Here is a 14,727-nt window from a genome sequence, read left to right on the forward strand (position 1 = left end):
TAACTAATATCATGATTGAAAAAATAGGAAAATAATTATTATAATAATAGTGAGATGAGATGTTAAATATCTTAAATAATATTAAATATTAAAATTTAACGTTTTAAATAAAATGAACTCACTTAAAAGAATATTTTAATAACAAATATTTATAATATATGATAAGATTAATGATTATTTTCAGTTGGTAGAGCACAAGGTTTTTAATCTTGAGGTCGTGAGATCGAGTCCTACAGAGGGCATTTCAAAATCGGAGGTCTTCTACGGAAGCTGCTCTCAACCTGGTGTTGGGTACAACCTACTATCTTACCTCCCCTTACCCCATTACATATGGGAACAAGGGACAACCATTTTTATGTATTTAGTACATAAATTATGAGTTTTGATATGTCTTAATATCTAAATTTTTATTTTTTTTCCAAAATTTTAACGTTAAATTTTTAATAGGAGTATTAAAATAAAATAAAAGCTAAACATTATGTATGATCTTGAAAAAATTAAAAGTTTAAGTATTAAAACATATCAAAACTGATGATTTAGATACTAAATCTGTAATTTACCCTAATTTTTAATTCAAAATAAGACAAAAGGAAAGGTAGGGGGTATAGCATTTGGCATGCCTATAGATATTTTGTCAATGGATCAATCATTCACTGTAAATCTGGAAAAGCTGAGAGAGACATGAGGTGTGAAAATGTAAAATATTCTTTAGAATTCAGCACCTATTTTTTATTTTTATTAAGACTAATAATTTTAGATAATAATAACTTATAAAAATATAATATATAATAACATAAACAATATTCTAAAAATATATATAACGTGTGAATTTGTTTGATGTAAAAAGCATGGATATGGCATGAGTAGTATTTAAGATAAAATGAATAAATTATTTTATTTTTAAATTAATTAGATAAAAATACATACAATTTTTTATTTAAATGTTCAAATGATCATTTTTATTATTAAAATTTTAAAAATTATTAAAATTTATTAATCTGTTATAAATTTATCAAAATTTAACATTTAATGGAATACCACAATAATCATTTTTATAACAGTTTGATAAATTAATGATCGTTATGTAGTTTTTAAAATTTTAATAATTAAAATGATCATTTAAGCATAATTCAATGACATCAATGCAATTTACACAAATTAACTTTTAACTCTTTTTATCTTTTTGATAATTTTATTTTTCATAAGTATATTTGTTGTACCTCCTATATACCTCGTTCACATCTTAAGACCGTCGTAGTTTTTGTGACCGGTCTCTGAATCTTCGATTTCTTATGCACCTCATAATTTTGAAGAATCCATAATGGTTATCTCAGATATAGAGCCTCGGGGAACCACGACTCTTCATCATAAGTCTAATGAGGTCACGTGACTTATCCAAACTAAATCTATTATCAACTGACTGTATTTGTTTAGTCTGCTAACTACAAATAATCATAATAACCCTACATCTGCCAACAATACTAGAGTCATTATAAAATCCCTAATTCAACATCGAAAAAAAAATGAATATGAAACCCTCCTTTTTGACTCCTCTCTATTCCACATCATCATAGAGATAAAAACTATAACATCAGTCACAACGATCATTCATTCATCGATTTTTATCTAAATTAAAAGAAATAAATCGTTTAAAATTACCGTAAATTATTCGTTCATATCAATAATATTTAAAAATCAATTTTTATTACATTAAATTATTAAAGTTAATCAATAATAATTTATCAAAATTTTGAATATTCACAAATTTAAATATTCACAATAAAAAAAGAAAGAGGGAAAGAGATATTAATTTAATTTATAGGGCTAAGAAAAGAACAAAGGAAAAGACAGAAACAACGTCAGAGTTGGGCAGCGTAGGGTGGTTCTTGTCTTTCTTGGACTGCTTGCAGTATTCCATTACAAACCCCATCTTCTTCTTCTCCATCTCATCCACATCTCTCTCTTTCTCTCTATCCGAGTTTTCTTCATCGTTTATTCTTAATCTGTTCATATCTATATGTTATTATTGTATTTTTCTTCCTTGGGTATTAGTAAATATCAAAGATTTTATTTAAAAAAGTGCTATCATGAAGCTCAAAAGTGATGAAATGAAAGATTACATTTTCCACCACCAACAGAAACAACAAGTTTTCGAAGATAACATGTCTAATTTGACATCTGCTGCATCAGGCGAAGCAAGTGTTTCTTCTAGGAATAGTTCCGGTGGTGGTGGCAGTGGCAACAACCAACTAGCTCAAGCTCAGCCGGGTAAGAAAAGAGAAACCAACCAGGCAATCCAGGTTTGTGTTCAAACTTCAAAAAAACCTTAAAACATACCATTAGTTTACTTTATTACATGTTGTGTTGGTTTCATGAACCAGACCCAGATGCAGAGTGATAGCATGTCTCCTAAAACACTGATGGCAACGAATAGATTTGTGTGTGACATCTGCAACAAAGGGTTCCAAAGAGACCAGAACCTCCAGCTTCATAGGAGAGGCCATAACCTGCCATGGAAGTTAAAGCAAGAACAAGTAAGGAAGTGAAGAAGAAGGTATATGTATGTCCGGAACCAGCTGTGTTCATCATGACCCGTCGAGGGCACTCGGTGACTGACCGGAATCAAGAAGCATTTCTCAAGGAAACATGGTGAGAAGTGGAAATGTGAAAAATGCTCCAAGAAATATGCTGTTCGATCGGACTGGAAAGCTCACCAAGACTTGTGGCACGAGGGAATAGATGTGACTGTGGTACCTTTCTCAAGGTAAAAGAAAAGAGTTGATTCTTCATTGATAACTTACATACCTATACCCTATAGACTTACTGCTGAACACGAATCCTTTAAAAGAATAACATTTCACGATTGATTTTGGTGTTTTTTTTTTCAGGAGGGATAGTTTCATTACTCACAGGGCATTTTGTGATGCATTAGCAGATAATTCAAGAGCAATCATGGGAGAATCTCATTTACAAGTTCCCCAATTCAATCCCCAAGACATGCAACAACAAGCGTTTTCATCAAGAAAGAACAGCAAAGTTTCACTAATGTCCTCCATGGCTAGGGGGTCTTTCTTCATCATCTTCCTCAATATCTCCCCAAATTTGATGAAAACAGTACTATTCCTCTTTACCATCAAGCACCAGTGGTTTACCCTCACATGTCAGCCACTGCATTGCTTCAGCAAGCGGCTCAGATGGGCGCAACCGTGAGCAGCAAGACCGGAGCTAGTACTACGAGAGTACCCACCAACAAACTCACGTGTCTGCTGGTTTTTCTGGCAGTACCAACAACAACACAACACCTGTTTTTGGTCTCAACTTGTCTTCACGTGATGGATTCATCCATGGTGCTCTCATCCATGTGAAGATGACTCATCATCATCATCATGCGCGCAGCACCACAGTTGCTCCTCTTCATCACCCTTCACTTCTTCTCAAGACATGATGAATTCTCCAACAGACGCTTCCTTTGATGATATTGCATTTAGTGGGATTTTGAACTCAAAGAACAAGAATGGCACTGGAAATAACGATCACCATGCAAGTACTGCCATTGGCACTCAAGGTCAAGGCTTCGCAAGAGACTTCCTGCGTCTCAAATCTCTCTCCCATGGCGATTTTCTCAACATTGCAGATGTCAGCAACTCCATCAACCTTCCCAGTCTCAAAAACCATGGTAAGTTAGGTAATATAGAAACAATTTTCGACTACATTTTTATCTTAGATTTTATATTAATCTCCTTCTACATTTGCTACAATCTTCCAAAAGAAAGGACGAACTCAAATAATCATTTCCATTTATATGTACTACTCCATGTTACAAATTTGTTGTTGTTGATATATTGTTTTATATACACATATAAAATAAAACTAACATGCAAATATAATGATTAACTAATATTGGGTGATTTTATGAGAGATGAAATCAAAAGTCGACCATGGTTGGGGTTTAATCTTGTGATGTAATCATATATTTGATTTGTAAGGTATTTACCTCGACAACGTAAATTAATTAAATTAAGGGTGAATTACGTTTTTCACTACTCAACGTTTTTATTATTCTTGTTTTAGTCGCTCAATTTTAATATTTTTAATTCAATTGTTAAACTTTTGAATTATTCATTTTGATCATTCTGATGTTCATGGAGACGAAGGTTTTATGTTGGTGTGTATACTTTAGTGATATAAAAGACACATGTTGTCCATCACATTTCTCTTTTTTGATTTCATCTTACTTCCCCAAGGATGAAACTATAAGTTTCATCCTTCTATCACATGGTGGTAGAACGGTCCTTTTTTAGTGTCCTACATCGAAGAACTTACCTCATCATCCTATATCACTATATTAATTTAGATTTTTCTCAAATACTTTTAAAATTCGTGAAACTCGATCCAAAATTAGAGGATAATGACTTCGATTTACACTTCTCCATTTGGTCAACGTGAAATCAGAATATATACTCTCTCCTCCTCCACTTTCACACCACTAAGATTCGAAAAAGATACTCTAACATAAAAAATAAATAAAAACAAAAGGAATTCAAAAATTAGATTTTAGGAAGATTTCAGGTTTTTTACAAAAATTGACGAAATTTTTTTGGTCTTTTCATAACTTTTAAAAATATGTCGTATCCTAACGTTCTTAATTATTTAATGGCGAGTAACCATAATATGAATAATTCAAATTTGAGTTATGAGTTAAATTTTTTAAAGCCGAGTGACCAAAACAAGAACATATACAAAATCGATGAAAAGTGCAATTTACCCTTAAAGCTGAACTCAAATCTCAGTTGATTAATGTAATTTTTGTTTTATTTGATAGCGTATAAGGAAGGCTACCCGTTTTATTTCATTTATATTATTCTACGATTAATTAGTACGTAAATCATGGTGGCAAAGTCATGGTTATGATTCATGCACATGAAAATCATAGATTTATTAAAATTTATTTATTGATAAATTGAATTAAAAAATCTCCATCGAATTAACACACTTTAATACTTAAATTATTGAAATTAAGATTTAATGATTTTCAAGTTAAAAAAAAAAAGATTTTAATGATTTTCAACGTGTAGTGATAAAATTTTATACATTAATTAATTTTAAATTTTGGTACGAAATTGATTAAATTGTACACAATTATTTGCTTTTGTTACTATATAAATAGCAAGACAAGTTTTCATCACTTTATAATGTGAAGGCAAAGACATAGACTATCATGGATAGCCCAGAGTTGTGCTTGGAGAGCATCCGAGACTCCGATTAGTGTTTTAAGAAAATGACGTTGTGTTAATTCAATTGTTAATGATTTAACGGTACATTGGTATAATTGAAAAGAAAATCAAAATTCGATGTTATAATTGACAAAATTAAAAGTTCAATGGTGTAAATAATACAACGCTTAAAGTTCGGTGATATCTGGTATAATTTATCTTTTATTTTATTTTTAAGAAGTATAACTTCCTTTCTTTTATTATCTCAGGTTTGATTACCATCTTAAATTATTATACTTCTAACAATCGCAAGACAAAATAAATTCATTTTTTATCTTTAATTTTATAATGATATTTGAATATTATTATCACTATTTTCTATTTATTCTCGGATTAATGTTTTGTCTAACAGGATTTAGAATAAAACATCCCAGTAGATGAATGAGAGAGTTAGAAAATATGGGCTTGAGAGGAAAGTTTTAAAAGATTTTTGCATAAATTTACCCCAAAAAGTACAAAATTAAATAAAATACTCAAAATTTGAAACTTTAGTGGTGAAATTGAGTGACCAAAATTTGAAATTAAGAAAATTAGACTTATATTCCTTTTATTTTAAAAAAAAAATTAAATTGACAATTAATCAATTAAGATGGAAAAAACCATTTCGTATTCTAGCAATCTAGGAGGTGTCTAAAATATAACTTGTTAGTATAAGATTTAAAAACGAAATAAATAAAAAATCTTATTAAAAATGTAACTATTTAGGTTCGATAGAGTAATATTTTAGGTTGAAACCGAAAATATTACATTTTTTATAATATTTTCAGCCGTCACTTAAATTATTACAAATTGTATAACCTTTTCGGTTGTTAACCTAAACCCATAATAATGTAACTTTTTTGATTGCAGCCAAAAATATTACAAATTGTATATATTTTCATATTGAATATTATAACATTTTAAATTAAAAATCACATAATCAACCTTAAATTAAACTACCGGATAACGGAACTACCCATCTATGCTCTTCATTTTAACTTATCTTCATTTTTAACTTCTATTAAGCTCTCCATGATCTTTATTTGAATTTTTAACAAATACTAGGAAAGAAGATTTCTAGGTGACGCCAAATATTTAATTATGGTTTGTCCTTATATTTGAATTAAATGTATTTTCTCACCATTAGTTTTAAAAGGACATAATGGTAATATACCTTTAACGTTTGATAATAGTATTATTTTAATTTGTACCTTTTTTGAATCACTTATACTCAACATTCAATTTTGAGCAAAATTTCCTCTCATTAGTTGAAAACTGTTCGTTGACTAATGGTCAATACTTTTTACTGACATGACATGTTCACATGAACTAGAATGTTGACATGGCATATTTACATTAGATGTCATGTCAATAATTTTTTAAATTAATTAATTATATATATATTTTTGATTATTAATTAATTTAATAAATAATATAATTAATTAATTTAAAAAATTGTTGACTTGACATTTCATGTGAACATATTACGTCATTATTCTAGCCCACGTGGACATGTTACTTCAACAATTAGGGATGTAAATGAACAAAACATTCGATAAACTATTCATGAACCGATTATATAACGTTCGTTTGTTATGCTAAATAAATGAGTATGAAAAAATATTTATGTTTATTTAATAAAGGAACGAACATGAGCATATGTATGTTCGGTTCGTTTATGTTCATGAACAAGCTTTTTTATCAACTCGTACATTTATGTTCATGAACAAGCTCGTTTACCTGGTTCTTTACATTTATGTTCATGAACAAGCTCGTTTACCTGATTCTTCTTTTTCTTTTATTTTTAAACATTTTAAATATTGGTGAAGGTAGAGACTAAATTGAAGATATGATAAAATTGGATATTTAAACTGTGAATTTTAAGGAGTTTAAGCACTAGTGGCGTAATTTTATCATTTTCTTTAACTTGCAAATGAAAGGGTAAAACTAAAAATTGAAAATATAAACGAACAATAAATGAACGCCAAACGTATATGTTCATGAACATATAAATGAACGCTTCCGCGAACATTAAATGAACATGTTAACGGACAATAAATAAACAAATACAAACACCTTCAAAAATAAATAAATGGACATGAATACGATATTAAAAATTTAAACGAACACAAACTGAACATGAGTACTTTCAAAAATAAACAAACGAACATGAACATAACCTTATTTGTTCAAGATTGATTCATTTACACCCCTATTAGCATGAAACATTGACCATTAGTTAACTAATGGTTTCCTTCTAACTATGGGACATTTTGTCTCAAAATAAAATATTAAGGATCAAATTGCCTTTAAAAAAGGATAAAAGCCTTAATATATTGTTGTCAAATGTTGGGTGTTTTATGTCATCATGCCTTTTAACAAGGTAGAATGATCTTTTGGACCCTGACTTTATCAATTTAATATTTTTATCCCCTTCAATTTTATTTTTCCGTCCAACTCAGTTGGTAGAGCTCAATGCTCTTAACCTTGTGGTCGTGGGATCGAGTCCTACGGTGGGCAATTCATAATTTTGACTGCCGGAGGTCTTCCACGGAAGCTGCTCTCAACCTGACGTTGGGGGCAACCTACTACCTTACCTCCTCTCATTCCATTACATATGGGAATATGGTCAGCTATTTTTTTTAACTTATTCAAATACTGTGTACCATTAATGAAATCAATTCGCATAAGCAGGGCATCTTAGGACCAATCAGTGTTTGACAATAGCAAAAAAGAGAAATTAATTTTCTTCTTTTTACGACCCCATGTATCCACTAATTCTCCTACTAAATATGACACCTCCTTTACGTAAACAACATATCAACATCACAAATCACAAACATAATTATATATTCCCCTTAAACGTTTTCTTAACAACCCTTGAATATTATTAACTATTAATTATATATACTCAAAAGCATCAACAGATGTTCACTTATAAATATTATTATTTTGAATCGATCAAGTAGTTTTAGTGATAAAATTGAATATTATTTTTTTATAAATCATTGATTCGAGCAGTTATGTTTGCAGGATGTATTATCAATTGATTAATAAAATTTTGAACATAGATTACTTTATAATCACTTCAGGCTATTCAAAATTAATAAATATTATTATTTTTAACTTGGATTTGAGTAAGTATTTTTATTTTTAATGATGTATTGAAAGCCACATTCATTCATATTTTGGATTAGTATTTTTTTATAATCATCGATATCTAATATATTAATCGACTAATTCGGATTAGATACTGCATAGATAATGGTGACCCTCTCAACTTAGTTTGCTCCATTTGTAAACGCTAGAATTTAAGCTCTTAGCCTTACTCAAGAGATCCAGTGTCTCATCCCACTAAACAGTTTGATTGTTGGTAGATAGTATCCTACTTTGCAATGCATTTTATTTAAAAGATGATATACAACCAACAACCAGTTGGTCTAGTGGGATGAATCATTAGGTCCCTTAAGCAAGGTCATGGTTCGAATCTTGGCGTTTGCAAATGGAGTAAATTAAGTTGGAAGGGTCGTCCTCGCCTCTGCAATACCCCATTTGAATTAGTCGATCAATAGATTGGATACCAGATATTATTTCAAAAAAAAGGTGGTATACGCATTAATATTCATTTTCTTAATAAGATAATAAGTTAGGTCTCTTACTAAAAATAAAAATTTTAAATTCTAACATATAAATAAAACAAAATTAAATTAGAATGATCACCCTATATTCATTTAATTTCATATTACTTTTGTCTTACTATTTTTTACTTTTCAATATCATAATTTTGTTACATTTCACATTTTGCGTTGTTTATTGTAATTATTAGGATATGGTTATAATTTTTTTTTTAAAATACAAATAATTATTATTTAATATAATAAAGCCCTAATCAAATTTTCATTGTAAATATCATTGAAAATGCTAAGTATCCTTGACATGAGAATTGTAGAGTCTCCCACCCCTTAATGGGACCTTAATACTTTAAAACCACCCAGCACCACAATAATTGTCTTCTCCTTTGGAATCTCCCCTACCGACACTAATATTATAAATTATTTTCATAATTTATATATATATATATAATTTATTATGTTTTATAAACTTTTATATTATATTACCACGTTAGTACATTTAATATTATAAAGTCTACCAACTATACCTTTTCTTAATCTTCAATTGATTAATTAAGAGGAGAAAAGCATTTAGAGGGCTCGTTTTCATGTTGGGGTAATGACATGATAACCACTATTAAATACTTGGAGATAAAGTATTTCAATATGTATTACGATTTTGTATTAATTTTGAGGGATTGCTATAATTGTCTTCTGTGTATCATTCTCGTCATGTTTCCTCTGTTAAATTTAGTCGGTCTTATGTTTCTGTCTATATGCAGAGATTCTTTCGCAGGGATTATTTTGCAGGGATTACTCCCCATTACAGAAGCACGTATGATATTAATGACTGCATATGAATACTGTTTAGCTATGTATTTATGTAATTATTTATACATGCATTGCATTTTCTATATTTTAATTTTCTGACTGCCGGAGGTCTTTCACGGAAGCTATTCTCAACCTGGCGTTGGGGGCAGCCTACTACCCTACCTCTCCCTTACCCCATACATATGGGAATTGTGTTTTGTTGTTGTTGTTGTTGTTGTTGTATAGGTTAAGTGTTGGTTCCGATCATGATGTCATAATACTATAATATTTAAGAATTTGTAATTTCAAATACGCTTAAAAATAATTGATTATTATTTAAGGATTTAGAATTATGAATAATTCATAAATTATATTTTTTTTATATAAATTTATTAATTATTGTACTAGAGTGGTCTCCTAAAAATTTTAAATTATTGTCATATTCAAATATTTTTTATATTTTATTAATAATTTATTTCTCTTCAAATTTTATAAATTTCTCCTTAATTATACCGTACTTATGCTTTATGAAATAAATAAATAAAACATATAAATACTGTGATGTCAAATTCAATAAATTCAATATACTTCAATATGTTGGGGGGAACTATTGTTAAATTAAGGGGGGGAACTACAAATTAACCCAATGAAGGACTAAAAACAAAATAAAAAAGCAAAAATTATATTTAAAAAGTGTATATATATATAACTATTTTCTATATATATCCTATTATTTATTACAATCAATCACCAAATTTACAAGAACGTATAAACACCTCAAAAAAATAGCAGAAAATTAAAAAGATAAAATAAAATAAACATCAAACCTTCTTCTTCTTCGTTCCTTATGTCATCAGAAAGTCCATTTCCAGATCTTGAGCCTCAGATCAACATTACACTTTGCATTCGAAGTTGAAGCAGTAGTTGCCGTCTTCCCCTTGGGAGCAGTAACTTTAATCCCTTCGCAAACAACCTAACCCCAATCTTTGGCGTCTTCAAACCTCCCATCTTCGCTTTCACTTGGAGTCGAGCTTATCTTCAACGGCAGACCGTTCTTGCTCTTCAAACCAGCCTTTAACTTCCCAGCTGAAGCATCATCAAGTTCTCGGCTGTTGCTGGTTATGGCGGCTTTCAAATGGGTGGTGTTCTTAGTGCCATGCACGAACGAACTAAACGCGCCATCGCCGATATCGATGTCGTCGGTCGTTGTGAGAGATATGGTTATGGGGTCGTAAGTGTAGACCAGTTTTTTGTTTGGGTTTTTGGCTATTACGTCGAGGTTGATGCTGGTGATGAGTTTGGAAGACGATGTTATGTTAAACGTCGAAACTTTGAGGGAGGAGACGGTGAAAGTGGGCGGTGGGACGGTAGAGGACGTATACGATCGCGCCGGCTATGGCGACTAGAGGAGGAGGAGAGATAGCTACGGTGGTCCAAAGGCAACATGAACAACAACACGAGCGACGGTGCTTCTTGGTTTGGGGACGGTATAGAGGGCGGCGGCTCCGTAGCGTTGAGCGTTAGTGGCGGGGAAGAAGGTTTGCGGCGGCGGTGCCGTTTGTGGGTTGTTTGGATGAAGGGTATTCTGTCATGGTGGTGGGGGAGGGAAGAGAGAAAAGGAAAGTTATGTTTTGTTTTGGTGTTGAAATATAGAATAACTTTGCTTTCTTTATACTTAAATTAGTGTCGGATTCAGCAACTCAGTGTCGCGGCGCGTGTGTTTTTGAGGGTGGGGCAGACGAGACAAGGGAATTTTTGGACTTTAAGCAATATGAGGAAAATGTATTCGGTGGGTGTCCTTGAGTTGAGGGTAATTTGACCCAATAAATGCGTAATATATTATTTTATATATCATATGATTTCTTTCGATAAATTATGAATTTAGTCATTTAACTATTCTAGTTATTCAACTTTGGTCACCCACCTTTTTTTTGTCAAAATCATACCTAAAGTTACATTTTGGTCACATGTCGTTAAATAACTAACGATGATGTTGATGTGTTAGCATATGGTAATGTCACATTATCATTAAAAAATTAATACATCAATAATTCTATTTATTTTTAACAGTTGGTTACCGAAACGGAATAAAAACGTAGCATTATATATGATTTTGAAAGAAAAATAGTTTAATGAATAAAATGAAATCGTAAGAATAGTTGAGTGATTAAATACATAGTTACCCTTTTATATTTAATGATTAATATATTACGTATAAAACCTATTGAGTGGCTTAAATGATAAAAATGAATATTAATTTTTTAATAGAAGACGCTAGTTCTATTAAAATAAAAATTATCCAAATTAAATGAAGGTTTACGACTATAACCGTAAACTAAACACATAATAAAGACATTTTTCTATAATTATTAAAACAAGAAAACTAGTTGTTTAAGATCACAAAAGACTATAGAACTAAATGTTAAAAACATAATCAAATAAACTTGAACAAAAGTAAATACAAATATATATGACTGTGTCGGCAAAACGACCACAAAATGAGATCAAGCTATTGAAAGACCACCGAAAAACCACAAATCAGAGTCGAACGACGTGAGAAAACTATCCACAAATACAAATTATGTATCTAAATCCAACCAAGGGTCCGAAGCAAAAAATATCAACATAATAACAAATAAGCGCCGTCTTGATCAGTCGGGGCGATGTCAAATTCACCATGAAAAAAATAAACGAAAATAAAGGCTAAATTATAGAAAACGTGTCATAAAACAGAGAAAATCGTGTCATGAAATTTATTAAAACGTGACATAAAGACAACATTATTAAACAATAAAATAAGACAACATTATTAAACAATAAAAAAATAAAGATACAATATAATAAAAAGAGAAAATAAGATAAATCCCTTGTGAATATTATCTTTTTAAAAATAGATATTAATTATAATCAATTTAATTTAATTAAATATTTATTACGTATTAATATAAATCATATTTTTTATTGAAATGATATTAGTTAAATCAAGGATCAAGGGTATGATTGTATCAACGTCCGGTGTTTTTTATAACATTAAATATTCATTAAAGTTATCAAAAGTTCAAAACGGAAGGTGTGATGGCGAAAAGGAAAGAGCAATGCTGTAACTGAAACCAATTAAAAAGGCTACGGCGACGCGCTTGTTTGAGAAGCGTGGGTTTGACAGGTCTGATGAATATATGTGACTTTCTTACAAGTTGATTTAGAGGCATGTTTTATGCTAGGTCATAAATCTCTTAACCAAAATAACTGTGGTTAAAAGTTCTCGGTTGATATCCTCCATCTCTCTTAACTTGTAATTTAATACTCATTAAGAGTAAAATTTTTTTCCTTCTTAAGTAGAAATTATATAAAAATCGAAATAGGGGATCTAAAATCATCTTCTTTATTCATCTTCTTCTGTCTTCTTACGAAGATAAAGAAGTTTGATGTTAGCCAACAACATTTACCATCAATTATGATTCTTAGTTTAAATTAAAAACATTTAAATTCAGTGGGGAATCCAGAAATTTAAGAATGAAATCTAAAATTTTAATTTTTTTTTCTTAAAAATAATGGGTATACAAAAATTGTAATTTTTTTCCTTTTTTCCTCAACACATTAAGCTAAATTTAATCATTTTTTCAAAATAATGAGATGCACTTGACCCCTATGGGAGCTTAGTGCATCTGCCACTGTATAAACTATCTTTAACCATAATGATCCATTTATTCTTATCAATATCTTTATTATTAATTTTTTGACTGGCCAGAGGTCTTCCATGGAAGCTGCTCTCAACCTGGCGTTGGGGGACATGCTACTACCCTACCTCCCCCTTACCCCATTGCATATGGAAATAGGGTTTTGTTGTTGTTGTTGTTGTTGTTATTCTTATCAACAATATATATATATATATATGAGCTAGGATCCACTTGTAAAATGTAAAATTCTTTTAGTTTTATATAAATTTAGGACAATTAGGACGAGCGAAAATAGGTGGTTGAGATTAATTCGTTTTTTTTTTCAGGGAATATCTTTTCATTTCCTACTGTTAATATCAACCATCTATTTTCACTCACTCAGCGATCCTAAATCTATATAAAACTAAAAAGTTTTACATTGTAAAATAAGATATATATATATATATATATATATATATATCATTGATTTTCGGTAAGGGCTAAAAAGGAAAATCCAAAATAACCATAAAAAGAAAAAAAAAAAAAGACATCCAATGAACTAATGAATGACATGATCCACATTACATGGAATTGCATGAGATGAGAGAATTAGACAAATACCACGACACCTTAATTATTAGGACATAAATTAATATATATATATATATATATATAGGTTTATCGTTGACAGCGAGGAACACAGCACATGGATCCCTAACCTAATTGAGTGACGACCAGACCAGAAGCAAATAATAAATATGTAAGCATGCCTTTGTTTTAATTTCTTTATTGATTTATGGTTAACACATCAACCTGATTTTTTATTTTTAAATAACACAAATAATTACTCAATTTGTTTATAGTGAATTTGATTATGACCTAATTGTCAACCACCTTGCTTTTTTTCCCTGGACTTATTCTTCTAAATGAGCATGATCATTTTATATAACATAGAAATAACTTGAGGAGTGATGGGGTGGTCGTATTCTTATAAATTTAAATTTTCATATAGTTTAATTTTTTTATATTTTTTATTATCTCTAGATTTTTAATATAACCTCCTAAAGTTTACATTTGATTAAAGTTTTTCTACTTTTTTTTCATATCCAAATTAAAACTGTCCAAATAAAAAAAAATAACCCTTAAATTTTAATTACATCTAAATATTCTTTGACATATACCAAATAAATTATATGTAAGTTAAAATACGTGACATTTTATATAATAATACTACGCGTTTGTTAATTATATAAATTTGTGGTGCAGGTTATGTTACTTCAGAAATAAAATAATAGGTCAATAGAAAATAAAAAAATACCTTAATTAATATAAAGAATAGAAAAATCAGCATAAACTAAGTGATCTCAGTGATAAAAAAATTACTGTTACACCCCTAAT

General features: G+C 29.9%; 2 pseudogenes; one reads left to right on the forward strand and one right to left on the reverse strand.

The window, feature by feature from the left end:
• The first annotated feature begins 1,870 nt into the window (after positions 1–1,870).
• Positions 1,871–3,405, forward strand: LOC120119311 (annotated as a pseudogene).
• On the reverse strand, positions 1,926–11,321 carry LOC120119312 (annotated as a pseudogene).
• Between the last annotated feature and the right edge of the window lie 3,406 nt (positions 11,322–14,727).

Source organism: Hibiscus syriacus, unplaced genomic scaffold, assembly GCF_006381635.1.
Source record: "Hibiscus syriacus cultivar Baekdansim isolate YM2019G1 unplaced genomic scaffold, ASM638163v2 tig00110332_pilon, whole genome shotgun sequence".
NCBI lineage: Eukaryota > Viridiplantae > Streptophyta > Magnoliopsida > Malvales > Malvaceae > Hibiscus > Hibiscus syriacus.